The sequence below is a fragment of the Octopus bimaculoides genome, chromosome 1, assembly GCF_046866305.1.
Source record: "Octopus bimaculoides isolate indiv1 chromosome 1, ASM4686630v1, whole genome shotgun sequence".
Lineage (NCBI taxonomy): Eukaryota > Metazoa > Mollusca > Cephalopoda > Octopoda > Octopodidae > Octopus > Octopus bimaculoides.
The window spans coordinates 119,996,542-120,013,491 of record NC_142928.1 but is presented as its reverse complement, the minus strand read 5'-3'; the positions used below and the strand labels follow the sequence as shown (position 1 = coordinate 120,013,491).

The 16,950-nt window shown below is 36.7% G+C and overlaps 1 protein-coding gene across 2 annotated transcripts in view; it reads left to right on the top strand.

Annotated features, from left to right (window-relative positions):
- LOC106876929 (uncharacterized) overlaps positions 1 to 16,950 on the top strand; it is a 193,165-nt gene that overhangs the window by 121,624 nt on the left and 54,591 nt on the right. Inside the window, exon 2 of one of the 2 annotated variants that reach the window (XM_052969827.2) lies at positions 3,403 to 3,472. The exons of the other annotated variant lie outside the window; for it this stretch is intronic. The gene's annotated coding sequence lies outside the window, so the exon portion shown is untranslated. The remainder of the gene's footprint in view (positions 1 to 3,402; positions 3,473 to 16,950) is intronic. 2 annotated transcript variants of the gene reach the window in all.

Here is a 16,950-nt window from a genome sequence, read left to right as displayed (position 1 = left end):
CTAGTAGTCGTAGTGGTAGTAGTAGCAGCTGCCGCATCAGCGGCAGCAGTAGTAGCGGAAGCAGTAGCATTGACCCGGAAGAAAGAGTAGGGTGTTGGAAAAAATGACTTATGGTAAATGTTTCATCAGATGTGAAATATGACTGAGATCAATTTTCGTCCTTATGTGTGTGTGTGTGTGTGCGTGTAAATGTATACACACACACACACACACAGGTATGATTAATAAGAATCCGGACTGTTGCTATAGTAACGAAGCTAAAGCGCGCAGAGTGAAGCCGCTTGGCAAAGATTGACGTTGAACTCTGTTGTGCATGCACACTAAGTTTTAACTTTCTAGCCAAACTCCGCTGTTTAAAGCAGTGTTTAGAAGGGAGGTGTATGTATACCATTAAGTACTCGGATAAATCTGCACACACACACACACACATACATACAAAAATACCCTCTTGTTGATCCTTGTTGGAATTAGGATCTAGATTAGAAACCGACCCTTTCTCTATTGGCAAGGAATCTTGAAATAAAACTGAATAGTGACATACATACATACATATATACATAATTTTTTTTTTATTAAAACGCTTCGGCCCTTGAGTTAATCACGTTTTGAGATCTAACTTCCCTGTTTCCACCGCCAAACCTGTACAAACATGCGCGCACGCGTATGATTATTTCAGTGAGTGAGTGTGCGTGTGTGTGTATGTGTGTGTGTGTGTGTGTGTGTGTGTGTGTGCGCGCGCGCTCAGTACACCAGAAATCAGAAATGAATGTAAATTTAAACTTCATAAAGCTTCACCGTAAGCCTCACTTTATAAAGCTTCAGTGAATCAGAAGAGCTGAAATAAACACAAACGTGATAAAGACCGAGTGTATGTCGTATAATAACGTAAGCACTTTCGTTCTGTACTATCGATATTGGGAAGGAAAAAGGTTGAGTATTTTGACACACTGTTTCACAGTTTCTTGATCGTTCCTCAGAGATGTTTAAGGTTCTTTTCAAATCAATAGCTCGATCAGTTGCATATGAAATACTCAAAAAATACGTTCATGGATACACAGTCATTGCACTTCGTCTGTTACAACAACGAGAGTTCTGCTTGACCCAATCAACGGAACAGCCTGCTCGTGAAATTAACATACAAGTGGCTGAGCACTCCACATATACGCGTACCCGCGACGTAGTTCTCAGGAAGATTTAGCATGACAGAATATATAACAAGTTTGGCCCTTTGAAAATACAGGTACAACTCATTTTTGCCAGCTGAGTGGACTGGAGTAATGAGAAATAATGTCTTGCTCAAGGACACAACGTGCCGCCAGGTATCGAACTCAAAACCTTACAATCACCGTGAGCCGAATACTCTAACCGCTACGCCACGCACCACTGCATACACACGCACACAGAAACAAACATATATACACGAAAACGGCTACACATATACACACGTTTATATATGTAACTTGAATTCTTCTGACCACCAAAAGTATATAGGAATCTGTCAGCATCGGGCAAAATGCTTAGCAATATTTCTTCCGGCTCCTTATGTTCTGAACTCAAAGTCTGTCGGGATCGACCTTGTCTTCCATTTTCTTCGGATGAATAAAATAAAGTAAAAGTCAAGAACTGGTGAGTGGAGAGGATGTAATCAACATGCCCCTCCTCTCAAAACTGGTGGCCTTTTGCCGAAATTATATAGAATTATATTATTGGTATTGTAATTTTTAGTAACTTACATGTCGTTAGTGCTTTAATTCAGTGCAGTCACTTTCTTCATTCTCAGTTTATTTAGCATTAGAAAAAAGATTCTCTGGCGAGTAGATGGAGAAAGGTCAACATGACTTATCTCACGTTGATGGCTACTGCCGATAACGGAAGTCAAGCATCTAACATTCCTTATCGTCTCTATATTTATCCTGCTGCTACATATATTTACAGAAAGGTCTACGATAACATCCTCCCAGTCGATGAATTCATAAATGTGCTATTAAGAAGTATATTTGGCACCTATATGTTTTTCAATATACTTCGCCCCCCACTGCGCGCAGCCTGAGACTGTAGAGCATGTCCTTGTTTTGCTTACTACGTGCAGCCTGAGGTATTGAATCTAACCGACAAATTGTCTTGTTTGTGAAATTTGGTAGCCAGAGTAACTGTTTCTCTTCTTGGGTGCTAGACTTAATCCGTTAACCGGTTTACGTCTAGTAACTGGCATTTAGCTACCTTCAGCTGAATCTGCAGTTTTGCAAAATCAGATCCTCGGACTGTAGATTGTGTCCCTGGTTTTGTCACCAGTATTAGAGATCTTAAAAAAGGGTCATTTGCCTTGTCCTTGCTACTCTCGCTAAGTTGTTGAAAACAACTATAAGAACCTAATTTAAATATTGTAAAATTGTAGGAGAAATGACCATGATCTAAACTTTATGTGCCTAGGTTCCCTTCAGAGTAATACAAACTAAATTTTAATTGTAGTGAAATACGGTGTATTATAAAGGAAATAAAAGTTGAATAATATTGGTTTATATTGATTATACACAATGTCCAGTTGCTTTTCTGATGTTTCTTGTTGATGTTGTTTTGTTTAACCCCAGGCTAACCCTTAGTGTCAAAAGTTTTACAGCTATCATCAACCCATTTTTGTTTTCAGGCATCACATATTTAATACCGTTGTTTTAAGTTTCATCTTTTTTAGAACGGTGAAAGGACAGGAAGCCTCAGTAGTTGATTGAAGCTAAATATATTCCAGTTTTGCTGTTGCTATATATCTTTGGTTAACGAAGATCGAGCAAATCTGGGATGAACGATATATGATCAAATGCGTTCCAATAGTGCCTGTATATCAGGAACAACATTGGCAAAGCGTTCGTCCTTTCTTAGGTGCCTGAGAAAAGATTGGCTGCTGTATCTAGGAGGTCGACGCACACTTCTTCTGCTTCCATATACCGGGACTTGTTCAAGAAACTCCAAACGAAATGAAAGTTTCAGATTTTCTTTAATGATCAATTGAGTTACAGGATGTTTGAATATGCTATGAGAATTGTCTTTTTTATAACCTTCATTTGAGCATAGATCATAGATCTACTTGTTTGAATATTTAACTTCATTGTTTTACAGCGTGAAGTGTCATAATCTCTGCTGTTTAGTTTTCGCCAACTTCCAGTGCACAAATGAAATCCTATAAATTATAGTTGAATAAATTCTGTTACCTACTGCTAAAATTGTATTTGATCTTAATGAATCTCTCTCTTCCTGTCTTCCCCACTCTTTCTTTGTCTCTCTCCTTCTCTTGCTCTTTCTCACCATTTCTCTCTCTCCTTCTCTTGCTCTTTCTCACCCTTTCTCTCAATTTATTTGCCTTTTTTACCGTACTTAAATTAATTGTGCTTCTTTTTTCAATATTTGCAGGTAAGCATATTTTAAGCACCAATCACGGACAATTTCCTCTTCGTCGTTGCTGATTTGATGCTAAATATAGGTATGGCAGTTTCATATTCAAGGTTCTTATCGTGTTGAAAAGCTTAATACGTAGTATTGAGTCTCTGAGAGCGAGCGAGCGAGTGAGTGAGTGAGCGAGCGAGCGAATGAGAGAGTGAATGAGAGAGAAAATATTTGGAAGATACATATATATATATATATATGTATGTTATGTATGTTTATATATATATATATGTATGTATGTTATGTATGTTTATATATATATATATATATATATATATATATATATATATATATATATATATGGATATACTGTATGTGTGAAGGATATCTAGACGGATATATTGAAATGTAAGTCAAGACACGTACATTATATATCTTGTTATTAAGCATACAGTTTTGCACCCTTGTGAGAACTAAACAAAAATATTATGCCACAGATTTCTATCGCTCCTGGGGCAGTAAAGGGGAAACAGTTTGATAAATTAGTATCTTTTTTTTATCTTCCCTAACGACAGGATACTCCACAAGAGATTATTAGCTTATATCTATATACAATTCATACAAATTCGGACAGAGCTAAACTGGTTTATCTAATTTGCATAATAATGCTTGCAGTGACAAGTTAATAGTCTTTCTGTTATGTAAAGTAGACAGACTGGTTATATCTGTCTGAGGTTGCATACACTATAAATATATTGTAAGTTACTAATATTTTCGTGAACAGAAGAGAGGAATCATTTCACTTATCAAAATCTAAGAAGACTCTAAAATCTGTGGTGACTTCACGTGGGTGTGTGGTAAGAAGCTTGCTTCTCAATCACATGTTTCCGGGTTCTGTCCCGCTGCTTTGGGCAAGTGTCTTCTACTATAGCCTCGGGCCGACCAAAACCTTGTGAACGGATTTCGTTGACAGAAACTGAAAGTAGCCCGTCGTGTATATATATATAAATCTGGAACTCGGCTGAAGATAGAGAACTCCCAATGACTCGTCCTTACTTTTTCCTGTCCTTTTGTGCATCGTCTAACTGTCCGGATGTTTTGTTGTCGCTTGTTACGCTCTTGTTCCATTTTTTGTTTTCTTTTTATATATACATATAGCGACGTACGTACACTTTTGGTCTCTTATATGTAAGTACATATATATCTAAATTCTGTACGACTCTCTTATTCTTTCTTTCAGCCCTTCACACTTACTTCATTCTTTCCACTCTTCGTTTTTTTGCCTCACCTCTCTCAAATTTCTTGGCCTTCCCTTCATTCTCACCTTCCCTCCTCTTTTACCTCACTCTGTCCCTTTTCTTTTCTCTTTCTTTCTCGTCCCTCCCTAATTCTTCTATTCCTCTGCCCCCACCTCTCTCTTCTCCTTCCACGTGACCGGTGTTCTGCCAAGCCTAACCTTTCTTTCTTGGTTCGACTACATCCGTATTCCTTCCCATGACTTTCATCACCTATGTACCTGCCGTAAGGCTTCATTCCACACACGCCAGCTTAATTTAATTCGCCTTTAGTCGAAAGACACCTGTTGTTTGTATTTGTATTTGTGTACCATTTCTCCGTTATTTTTTTCGTCCTTGTTTTCGTATACATTCGCTTGCTTTCTTCCAAGGAATCTCGTGCTCTTAGCTTAGATTTTCTTTTGGGCCGGCCAGATTGGAGCAGTCTCAAGTGTAACCGGCCGAAACTGGTGAGAAAATTTGAAACTCGACTGGAGATAGAAAACTCCGAATGACTTGTCCTTGTTTTTTCCTGTCCTTTTTAGTATCGTCTAACTGTCCAGATTTTTTAATGTCGCCTATTACGTTCTATTTTTGTTTTCTTATATATATATATATATATATATATATATATATATATATATATATACATATATATATATATACATATGTGTGTGTGTGTGTGTATGTGTGTGTGTGTCTGTGTGCGCGCGCGTGTGTGTATGTATGTATGTACTTATATGCGTGTGTATTTGCCCCTGCCATCGCTTGACAACCGATGCTGGTGTGTTTATGTCCCTGTAGCCTAGCGGTTCGGCAAAAGGGAACGATAGAATAAGTACTAGGCCTCTAAAGAATAAGTCCTGGCGTCGATTTGTTCGACTAAAACCCTTTAAGTGGCCGTGTGTATGTGTGGCAGCTTTGGATGGTCTGCATTACTAAGTTTACTTAGTAATGCAGACCATATGAATTAAAAGCAGCTCAAGGGATACAAAAACAAATTCGAATACACATACATACATACATTCATGCATACAATATCGAGCACACATACACAAGGTATGTGTTTTGCTAGTTCGTGGGCAACCTGCGCTTATAGGCGTAAGAGAAAATATTCTCATAAATGCGCCTGGTGTTAAAACACCTGGAAGTCATAGAAAAGCGAGATAACTCGCACCAGGTCCCATTCAAGAGCAACAGGCATCGATGTTTTTTCCCACGAGCTGCGTCCAATTCATGTTTGAATATTTTCTATAGTATGAAACGTTGGGACATATCAGCAGATGGTTCTTACACCGATTAGCATATAGTCATAGACTGCAATTTGGCTTGCATCAGACATCGTTCGAGTACACAGTATTGACAAGTCACAGAAGTGACGAAACATCGATGTCTATCACTCCTGGATGGGACCTGTTGCGAGTAATCTCGCTTGTCTATGGTTTCCAGATGTTCTAATACCAGGCGAATAGATGAAAATATATTCTCTTACGCCTATAAGCGCAGCTTACCCACGAACTAGCAAAACACATACCTTGTGTATGTGTGCTCGATATTGTATGCATGAATGTATGTATGTATGTATGTATGTATGTCATTTTTCAGTTTTATTTCAAGATTTCTTGCCAATAGAGAAAGAGCAGATTTCATTTAGACCCTGTTGTCCGACCTGGATCACCATTTATAGTCCATATCCCCAACAATTTACCTTCTTTGTCCTTGTCACCTTTAGAATTTTGGCGTCTTCCTCGGTTTTGTGCATTACGGCTGCCACCAGTCACGCTTCTTTGATTTCTGGTAGTACTCTGCCTATTTTCACTCTGGCGAACTTTTTGCCGCAGTAGGTAGGCAGGAGTACCCATTTTTCTGTCTTTAGCGTCACAGTGAAATGATTTATTGCCTCCTGTTCGTTGGCAAATCTCACCTCCACTGAGCCGTATTTTCTGCCTCCTGTATAGAATGTTGTTAGGTGCTTAATTTTCTTCAGACATTCTTCAATTGCTTCTTCCATAGCTTTCTCTATTTTCTTAGTGATTGTCGATAGAGTTCTGTACACCACTGTTATTTTCTTGGTACTGGTTGTCACCTCTTGTAGAGGGGTCAGCTTTAAACTGGATCCCTCATTCTGAATCAGCTTGTAGTGTTCCTTCAGCTTCTTCTGTTCAATTTTAATTACTTGCACTTCTAGCGAACTTGCACCTTTCTCAGCTGCTGAAGCATAACTCCCAGCATGTGCTTGAACCGGTTCACGCTCCATTTTCTTTTCCTTTTTTCAGTCACTTCGCCCCAAAATGGGGAAGAAGACAAGCACAAAATTTAACAGGCCCGTAGGAAAAATAACGACGGTATTTAACAAATTCAGCAAAACATGGTTCACCCGCGCGGGGTAAACCTTTAACAAAGATACAACAAAGCATACCACGACTTACGTCAACCGGAATCAAAAATGATTTAACACTAACAAAAGTGACTCTCTGACTGCCATTACTGACTTTGTCAGTCCAGTATTTATTAGTAGCGGACCAGACCACTTCTCACATGGAGGCGTCCGACACAACAAAAGTCTTACAGATTTTTACAGTTCCAGTGGTGGATTGGAGTCGTAGCCTTCGAATTAGCTTTCTCCTAATTTCTCAAGATTGGTATTTAGGCAGTGTATTACATGTCCCAGCGCCCCAATAATTACAGGTATAAGTCTGAACTTGTAATGTAGATAGGGTAACTGCAGACTTTTCAATAGCTCAGCATAGGTATTCTCTTTTTCACTAAATTTCAGCTTTACGCTAACATCCACCGGGCAGCTAATTTCCACAACTGCGTACTGTTTCTCTTCTCTATCACAAATCATTATATCAGGTCTGTTGTGCTTAGATTTTATTGAGGTCTTCACTGGGACATTCCACCAGAACTCCTTTTTATTATGAGTGGCTATGACTTCTACCATACCGTGGGTTCTTATTTTTTTTGTCCTCGGAGTTATCCTTCCGACGGATTTCATTGTAGAGTGTCCTAGCTACAACGTCATGTTCCATCGGTTGATGATACCGTGATAACATTTTCGGACAACTGCTTATGATGTGGGGGATATTTTCAGTGCTAAATCCACAAAGTCTGCCTTGGCTATCACATTTTACTGCTTTTTCTACATCTCTATCCCATTTGTGCATCAGGTATTTGGTTGATATTTCTTGTTTCTGGATTGCAAACGCATACCCTTCAAAGTGGTAAGTAGTAATCCGGCTATTGGTTCATGATAGACTGCTTTGGTGATCAATATTACTATCATCTCAGAGCTTTCTACTAATATACCCATGCATAATCTTTTGCTCATATAGGTTCATCCTTTCATGTGATCATACGTTGTGGTAGAGTCGTGCGACTCCTTTGGGCATGTATTCTAGGTTATCAGACAAGGAATGTTGCTCATATGTATGTATGTATGTATGTACGTACATACGTACGTATATATATATATATATATATATATATATATATATATATATATATATATATATATATAACAGAGTTATTATTGAGGGATCATAGATCCGGGCAAAATACTTTATAAGCTCTCTGTTACTACACTAGGTTAACAATATTGTTTAGATTAGTAAAGAACACTGCGTATTCTGGTAGCCGGGCCCGAAGTTATAGTCCATCACCATTCTATATTGAAAAATTCATGATTGTGCTCACGGTTATACAAGACTATGCATAAATGGTCATTACATATCTTATTTATTGTATAGTCGTTTTAGGTTTGTTGTTGATTGGTTTACTTAATCGGCTCATTGATCGGGATTTCGTTCTGCTTGGTTATAACCAGAAAAGAAAGGGAAAAATAAAGCCTGACTAGTGGTAGGCCTAGGCAATCAGAACAAAGAAGGCAAGTCTAAGGTACTGTGCAGCGTTGTAGTAATGATCAATAGACTGGTTGAGTTGTTTGGGATCTGGATCGTTCCGTGCGTTCAAATGATAGGTTTTAGGATAATGTTATGTGGTGGGTAGCCAATCTCACTCGGGAGTGAGTTTAAAGGAAGCTACGTTTGAAAAATCAAGCAGGAGTGTTGAACGCATACAACACCTTCGTTATATATTACCACCTGACTTTCCAATTCAAATCAGACAGACAAATAGATATTTTTACAACGGTTTGTTCTAATTACACATCAAATCCTCTCTCTCTCTCTCTCTCTCTCTCTCTCCCTCACACACACACACAAGCTTTCGGCCACATCAATCACCCTACAATTTATCCATCCCAAATACAAAACTTAAACACCCTCACAAACACTTACGTTGGGGGAGAATTTAGTCTATTCTAAACTTCCTGGTTTCAAATGATACATGTCCCAACAAGGTAAACATGAACTAGATTTGCTTTGCATAGCTCACAAGCCAGATATAACGCCTCTTCGCCAGACATCTCATTCTGTTTCTCATATGTAATTACCATAATTACCTTGTAAACAATTCCTTGGTTTTCTTGGAACCACCAACGAATTATCGCAGCGTTATCTCATATTAATGAAAAAGAAAGAAAATGCTTCTATAAACTGCAAAAAAGTACCAAGAAACGAGCCTTTTCACAAGACGCAACTCACAAGGCAACATAAACAATCCAGTGCCAATTGCATATCATAGATAGCCAACGCCATAATAACCAGTGATAACCCAAAAAACAATAACAACGAAATCATGCATAACCGACTCGAAACTCTGCATCAACCTACTAAACAAGGAAATATAGAGAAAGGAAAATAAAGTAGACATAAGAAAATCTATCAAAAATAGTTATCCAGCGTAAAGCAGAAACTACCAATAAAACACACTACAGAGTAATTAATGTATTAATTAGTGGCATTGGCAAAAATAAAGGTAAGCCCACACCCCATATCACAATAACAAACTGAATTTAGTCACAAAGAAAGTAATGCCGTCACGTTGCGACTCCAGGCAAACGATAGAAATTTCTCAAAACTCGGCCTCTGAAGCTCTGTTAAAGCAACTGGAACAGAAACCGAAAAGAAAGGCCTTTCGACCCTTTCTACCTTGATCATGAGTTTGACTCCTTTCCTTTCAATAGACAGACAAATACAATAGAGACATTTATCTAAAATCTCAAATGTTTCTGGCCCAGATTTTCTATGGCCCTAAGACTTTTGAGGTTTAGATCTAATGCTAACGGAATCATTGCTTTCATTAATATCTAGAAATATTCTTGCCCAATGCAGTCGCATACTCATAATCTGTGGATTAAGTAAAATTAAAATTTGTTATATATCTAAGCAAGAACTCAAGTAAACAACATCCATAAACAGGATGTGCATAGTAAGATAAATTTTTACCGTTATAAACAGACACATCCCCATTTCCAAATTGCAACATTCAAGCACTACACTATACACAAAACAGAAAATACATGATGGTTTCAACACCAAACAATCTGACCTTTCACACATATAGAATTCTGTTCACTTGTTGATTGAAAAAGGTTTCAAAGGGTTATTAACTTTCAATTTGATGTTTATTTTTACTGCATTGAATGCATTTATTATTTACATCGATACAGTGTAATAAAATAAACGATTACGTGTTCAAAAAAGAAATTTACTATTGTAGTATAGATTACTTTAAGCTACACTTTGTGGAAATAAAATGTTTTCATCAATACAGCAACATATTATATCAGTGATATAACATGAGGGTAGAACCTGATATACAGAAAATAATTGGATTTTGTTTTCATGATCTTGAAAGAAAATTATTTAAAAAAATAAGCTATAAAAATATCGCAAAGCCTTTCATGATTAAATAGCTTCATTAACATAAAGAAAAATTTTCAAAGAAATAGCTACAAAATTTAAATTTAAGTGTATTTATGAAAAACAAAATTAAAATAATTACCAAATCAAAACAAGACAAAAGAATTTTTAATAAAAATGTATCAATAAAAATTTAAGCATGCAGCAGGGCCAGTTATCCAATGTAGTTTTTGAAACGTAAAAGTGAAGGCTACGAAAGTACATTATTTGTCAGTTAGTTTCAAAGGTTAATGAAAATATATTTGTTAAAACATTACCACTTGTGCGTTGATAAAAACCTCAATGTAAAAAAAAAAAAAAAAAATTCTAAAGAAATAACTGTCTGTTAATTATTCTATATACCATGGTTAAATATGTTATTTCTCCATTCGCCTGATGCTTCAAATAAGACTTAACACTTCGCTTGTCCTGTGTATCATATATTATACACAGAATATATTTCCCTGGTGCCCATGCATCATATATAATTCGCATTCCTATTTTTTACAACCACCAGAATATCTTGACACTTATGAAAGGAACGTTTTATATTACTGAGCACGTTTGAAACAAGCTTTAAGAGTCTGAAAACAAGCATAGACGCGTGAGACAAACTTATGAAAATGTTTTTGACATTCAAAGGGTTAAACGAGAAAAATAATTAATTTTTTTTATCCAGATAAAGTCTTTTAGAAATATTTCTAAATGTTAAATTTATTATTCTATAATCGAAGGATGATTGCCTAGTGGTATGGTAAGGGTGCTGCACTCACGATTGCGAAATCGTGGTTTCAATTCATGGATAGGGTTGTGCGTTGTGTTCCTGAGCAAATAAGTTCGTCTCATGTTGCCCTATTATCGCTTCGGCACCTGACGTGTAGTACACCATGAACCTGTTCAGGCAACGTGAATTTGATGGAGAGAGTGTGTTAATGTACAACACAAACATTTGATTACTATAAACAAATCATTTGTGCAGGTCGTTCAGCAAGAAATTGCAGAACCGTCTTTGTCGGACTACACTTTCACGCTTTAATTTGGAGACGTTGTAGAATATGGAAATGTAATTTCAATATCAACAATGTCTTTAAAAGTTGGAATAAAATATCATTTACTTATTTTGTACAATAACTATCATGACGGAAATGCTTTACAAAACATTTTCAGTTGAAATATTGAGTAGCATCGTTTGAGCTATTCATAAATTTACGGTAAAAATTTATTTCAAAGTTTTTAACGTTTTAAGATTGGGAAAAACGATTTGCGACATTAGCATATAACATTTTAGTAGAATTCGAAGTACAGTTTTTGGGTCATATGGGTTAAAAATAAGATTTGACAAAGCAAACTATCTTCCAGCACTCCGGAAGCAATTAAACATTTATGTGAAGAATATTTAGATAAATTGAGATCTATTCAAATAATATTGCTGTAAATTCACAAATTTACGTATCACACTATGCTAATTGTTTGTTCTTGAAATCTATTACAAACATGAAACACTACAAAATGTGCTAATTTATCATCAATTTGTGTTAGTCACTTAAACGCATCAAAAATAAACTAGCTTTTCTTTAAGAATACAACTTTCAATTGAATATAATGTTATTTGTGTCTAAAAATATGCTAATAGATTTATAATTATGGATTCGATAAATTTAGTTGCTCTAAATTTAGTTGGTTGACAGATTGAGACTGTTTTTGTGTAAATGATTTTCGAAATTTTCAGCTCAATGGGAGTTGTTCCTATTTGAAACGAAAATTAGGACAAATTTTGACTGTAGTTAGGGAGCTTTACCTTAGAAACTCTTAAGGAAAAACTGTGAGATACCATCCAGATCTGACAATGCTTCAGTCTGTAAGGACAGTCAAAACTGAGTTGGATGCAAAATTTATATAATTTTCTTTTTATTACTAACAAAATTGCTATTAACCTCTTTTCCATCATCTAAAATAAAAACAGATTAAAGAAATTAAAAACCTTTATCAAAATCTTCAAGCGTTAAGTGATTATCTTTAAATACTTGTATAGTAATATTTTTACAACTTAACCTAGATTTAATATATTTAGACAATTTCGGAATTTAGAATATGTATTTCATGATTAAAATTATCTCGACGTTTCAATTTTCAAAACACCAAAATAACCGTTGTCGATACGTTGCAGTACGAAATTTTCTTATGAATTTTGTGCAAATTTTCTGTCCTTTTATGGGATTTTCGTGCGGCGAGTGACCAAAATTGCGATACATAGAACGAAACTATTATAAAGGACCCGATTCTGTCATACAATCATTTATTTTCCCCGATTTTTTAACTGCTACTAGGACTAGCAAAACCTTCGACTCTGTTGTCTACTATGCTGGCACTGCGTCGGTTGCGACGACGAGGGTTCCAGTTGATCCGATCCATGGAACAGTTGCTCGTGAAATTAGCGTGCAAGTGGCTGAACACTCCACGGACATACGTACTCTTAACGTAGTTCTCAGGGAGATTTAGCTTGACACAGAGTGTGACAGGGCTGGATTTTGAAAAACAGGTACTACTCATTTTTGCCATCGGAGTGGGCCGTCGACTATACCCTCGTACAAATTACTCAGCACCACCTTAAGAAGCCGCGTAAACTGCTTGACAAGCTTATCGTTTGGTGTGCAAAGATAACACATCCAAGACATGCAGTACCACAAGGCTCATCAAACTCCTCTAGATTTTTGCACCAGTCCTTTTTACTCCGCGCACAAATATGGCATTCCCACACCATTACACAAAATATATACAGTATCCAGTGCAAAAGACATCATGTCCCAATTCTTACAGTATTTTTCACTCTGCGTTGAATAAGCACAGTAACACTACTTAAATCACATTAAAACCTGGTTCCAGAGCAACATGCTTAAAGTAGCACATAGTAAGTGTACTGCTTCTTTTTTATAGAGGACCTCATATACAACCATCACACTCAACAACAAAAACATTCCCCTCACATCGAAATAAAATATTTACAAATACATACGAGCCCTTCAAAATATTCACATCATGCATTGAAGACTTAATAAAGAAAATAAAATGACACACAAACATACTTGGAGAAAGCTTAAGCACGACGTGGGTCAGCAGAAAGAAATTCACAATGGTGTACAAACAAATAAACCATATTAAACTTAGCTGGGCACTCAATCACGTCACAATAAACTGCGAACACAAAACATTGCATGACGCTGGTTGTACACAGCCAACAGCCGCAGACCACCATCCAGACGGAATAAAAATACTAAAGCTGCAAAACCAACTAAACTTGTAAAATACCGAATTCATTGCTACACAGATACATAAGCAACAATGACAACATCACTCATCCCATACAAAAGTAAATACAGAAACGCACACATATTTCCAATATCATTTGCCTCGCTCGACCCCAAATACTTTGCAGGGATACATCCTATCAAAAATACTTATAGATAAGCAGCAACTGTCATGCTCTGACGGAATTCACTTTATTTGTGTCTACTGTTATATCACCAGTATTTACAGATATGTAGATATAGATTGCATAGTAGAGAGAGTGCAGTATGTCCAAACAGTCACACTGCATTCCATTAGATTCATCATTGCATATTGTAATGTGCAGCAAGCTCATTCAATCAGACGGATATTTTGTATAACGGGGAAATTAGATATATGGGTCACTTGGTCGATTGTGTTATAGATCTGGGGCTGCACTTCAACAACCATAATACTATAACTGCTATAAGCACTAGCACAAACGGCCATCAACAGTATAAACGGCCATCACCAACACAAACGGCAGTTCAAACATCAACATCAGCACCTGCGATACCAGTAGAAGCAATATCACAACCACTACCACTTGTCTGTTCAATCATTGTATGTCCACTCATCTATTCATTCGCTGTCATTCGTTGCCTGTTCAGATGTTGTCTTCTCACTGGTTTGTCTTCTCACTGCTTGTTTACTCGTGTATCAGTTCGCACGTCTGCTTATTCTTGTATGTTCATTCGTTTAGCTCGTTGCCTGTTCATTTGTTGCTTGCTCATGTGTTAAGTCGTCATTGTCTGTTCACTCGTTCCTCGTTTCATTATTGCCTTTGCCTTCCTTAAATGTTCACCCATTGCCTATACATTTGTAAGTCGATCGCTCGTCTCTTGTCTGTCAACTCGCTGTCAGTATGCTTGTCATATAAAACTTTCGACAGGTTTAAAAGAATATTGTTTAATTTTCTATTTTGTTTCGTATTTGCTAAACAACAACAGCGCTGTTTGTAAGATACTGAGTTAAAAAGTAATTCAATTTTTATTTGCATTACATTTTTGATTTGTAAAAGTACATACGACAGCAAACCAAAGGTTAATGTAAATAAAATGTGCATTACTTTCCGATTCTTCCTCGAAGGGTTCCAACTATCCAATTACTGGCTCACTGCATTTCTGGTAGTGATAGCAACAATGGTGGGTTTGAATGTCTAAAGCTGGATGTAGACAGGTTATCACAAAAATTACATTTAGGGATCATCAGTTAGCGGGTTTCTCGTTAAGATTTACAACTTTGTCTGTCATATGCCAACAAAGAATGCACGCCATTATATATACAGGGGTTAGACAAAATAATGGAAATTTCAAGCAAATTTATTTTAATATGGAGTAGGACCGCCTTTGGCAGAAATTATAGCTTGAATTCTACGAGGTATGGGGTCGTACAAAGTTTGAAATGTTTCCAAAGGAACTCTTATACATTCTTCAGCTAAAACAATTTCCAGTTCTTGTACTGATGATGGTAGAGGATATCGACTCCTTACTTGTTTTCTAAAATGCAACATAAATGTTCAATAATATTGAGATCTGGGGACTGTGGTGGCCAGTTAAGATGCTCAACTTCAGTAGAATGTTCTTCGTGCCATTCAGTAACAAATTTAGCTGTGTGAATTGGTGCATTATCATCCTGAAAGATTGTATTTTCCTCTGGAAACAGTTCTGCAACCATAGGATGAATTTGATCAGATAAAATGCTTAAATAGTCTTGACTGTTAATTCTGCCATGAAGGGAAACCATTGGGCCGGCGGATTCCCAAGATACAGACCTCCAGATCATCACATATCCTCCTCCATGTTTAACAGTTGGAAGAAGGCAGTCTGCTTCTTTTGGCTGTCTCCACACGTATACTCGACCGGTGGTCAGAAATTATATAAAGAATGACTCGTCTGAGAAAATAACATTCTTTCACTTCTCTAGGGACCAATTCAGTAGGTTTTTACTCCAATCTAAACGCTTTGCAACGTTTGTTTTTGAAAGTAGTGGTTTTCTGATTGCAGCCCTCCCACCGGATTTGTGCAGCTCCCGCCGAACAGTTTTTGTGGAAAATGGGTTCTCGAGGTAGTCATTAAGCTCTGCAGTAATTCTGGGAGCTGTACTTTTGTAATTCTTTCTAGCAATTCGCGTAAGAGTCCGATGGTCCCTATCTGAAAGTTTTGGTTTTCTTCCAGAGCTTTGTTTCGACGAGGAGGTTTTTCCCTCTTTCTCAAAGGCTGTCATTACTTTCGAGACAGTACTTCTTGATGCACCAAACATTTCGGCTGTTTTCGTTACGCTAGCGCCTGCCATACGAGCACCAACAATTTGACAATTTGACCTCTTTGAAAGTCCGGTAGATCTGTCATTTTAATGAATTTTTATTACCTTTTTCTGATGATATCTGAAAAGAAACAGCAATTTGGATCTTTTTTAAAACGGGGGCCACATTTTTCATTAACGAAACACTTTGAAACTTGGATCACTGGTAGAATGTGTCATATAAAACATCTTTTTCTCTTAGTCTTCTTAAAAAAAAAAAGAAATCCATAAATTATTCCATGTTAAAGTTGTCGTATTTCTGTAATTTCAACCAATCACTGACGTCCATTCAGCCGATATACATTAAGTGCCGACTACATAAACAAACGATTCTGAAACAATTAACCCTAACCCTAACCCTAACCCTAGGGTTAGAGTTAGGGTTAGGGTTAGGGTTAGGGTTAGGGTTAAAGCAAATTTAAAATGAAAAAAGCAAATAAAACGAAGAATCGTTTGTTTATGTAGTCGGCACTTAATGTATATCGGCTGAATGGACGTCAGTGATTGGTTGAAATTATCGAAATAAGACAACTTTTTACATGAAATAAATTCGAATACAAAAATATTTTTCTGTTCTATAACACAAAATAGATAAGTATACGAAGTTTGAAAGTCTTTCGGTACCAAAAGCACTACGTAAAACATTAATGAAAAATGTGGCCCCCGTTTTAAAAAAGATCCAGCAATTTTAGCAAAACATATTAAGTAACACTTATAATAAAAAAAAAAAAAAAAAAAATAAACAAGCTTTTGACAGTTTTATAGATATTTCAAAATTATGACGCTATGATGCTAGGTGTTTCCATTATTTTGACCAACCCCTGTCAATATATATATATATCTCAGTCTTTGGCATAGGCTATGCTGAT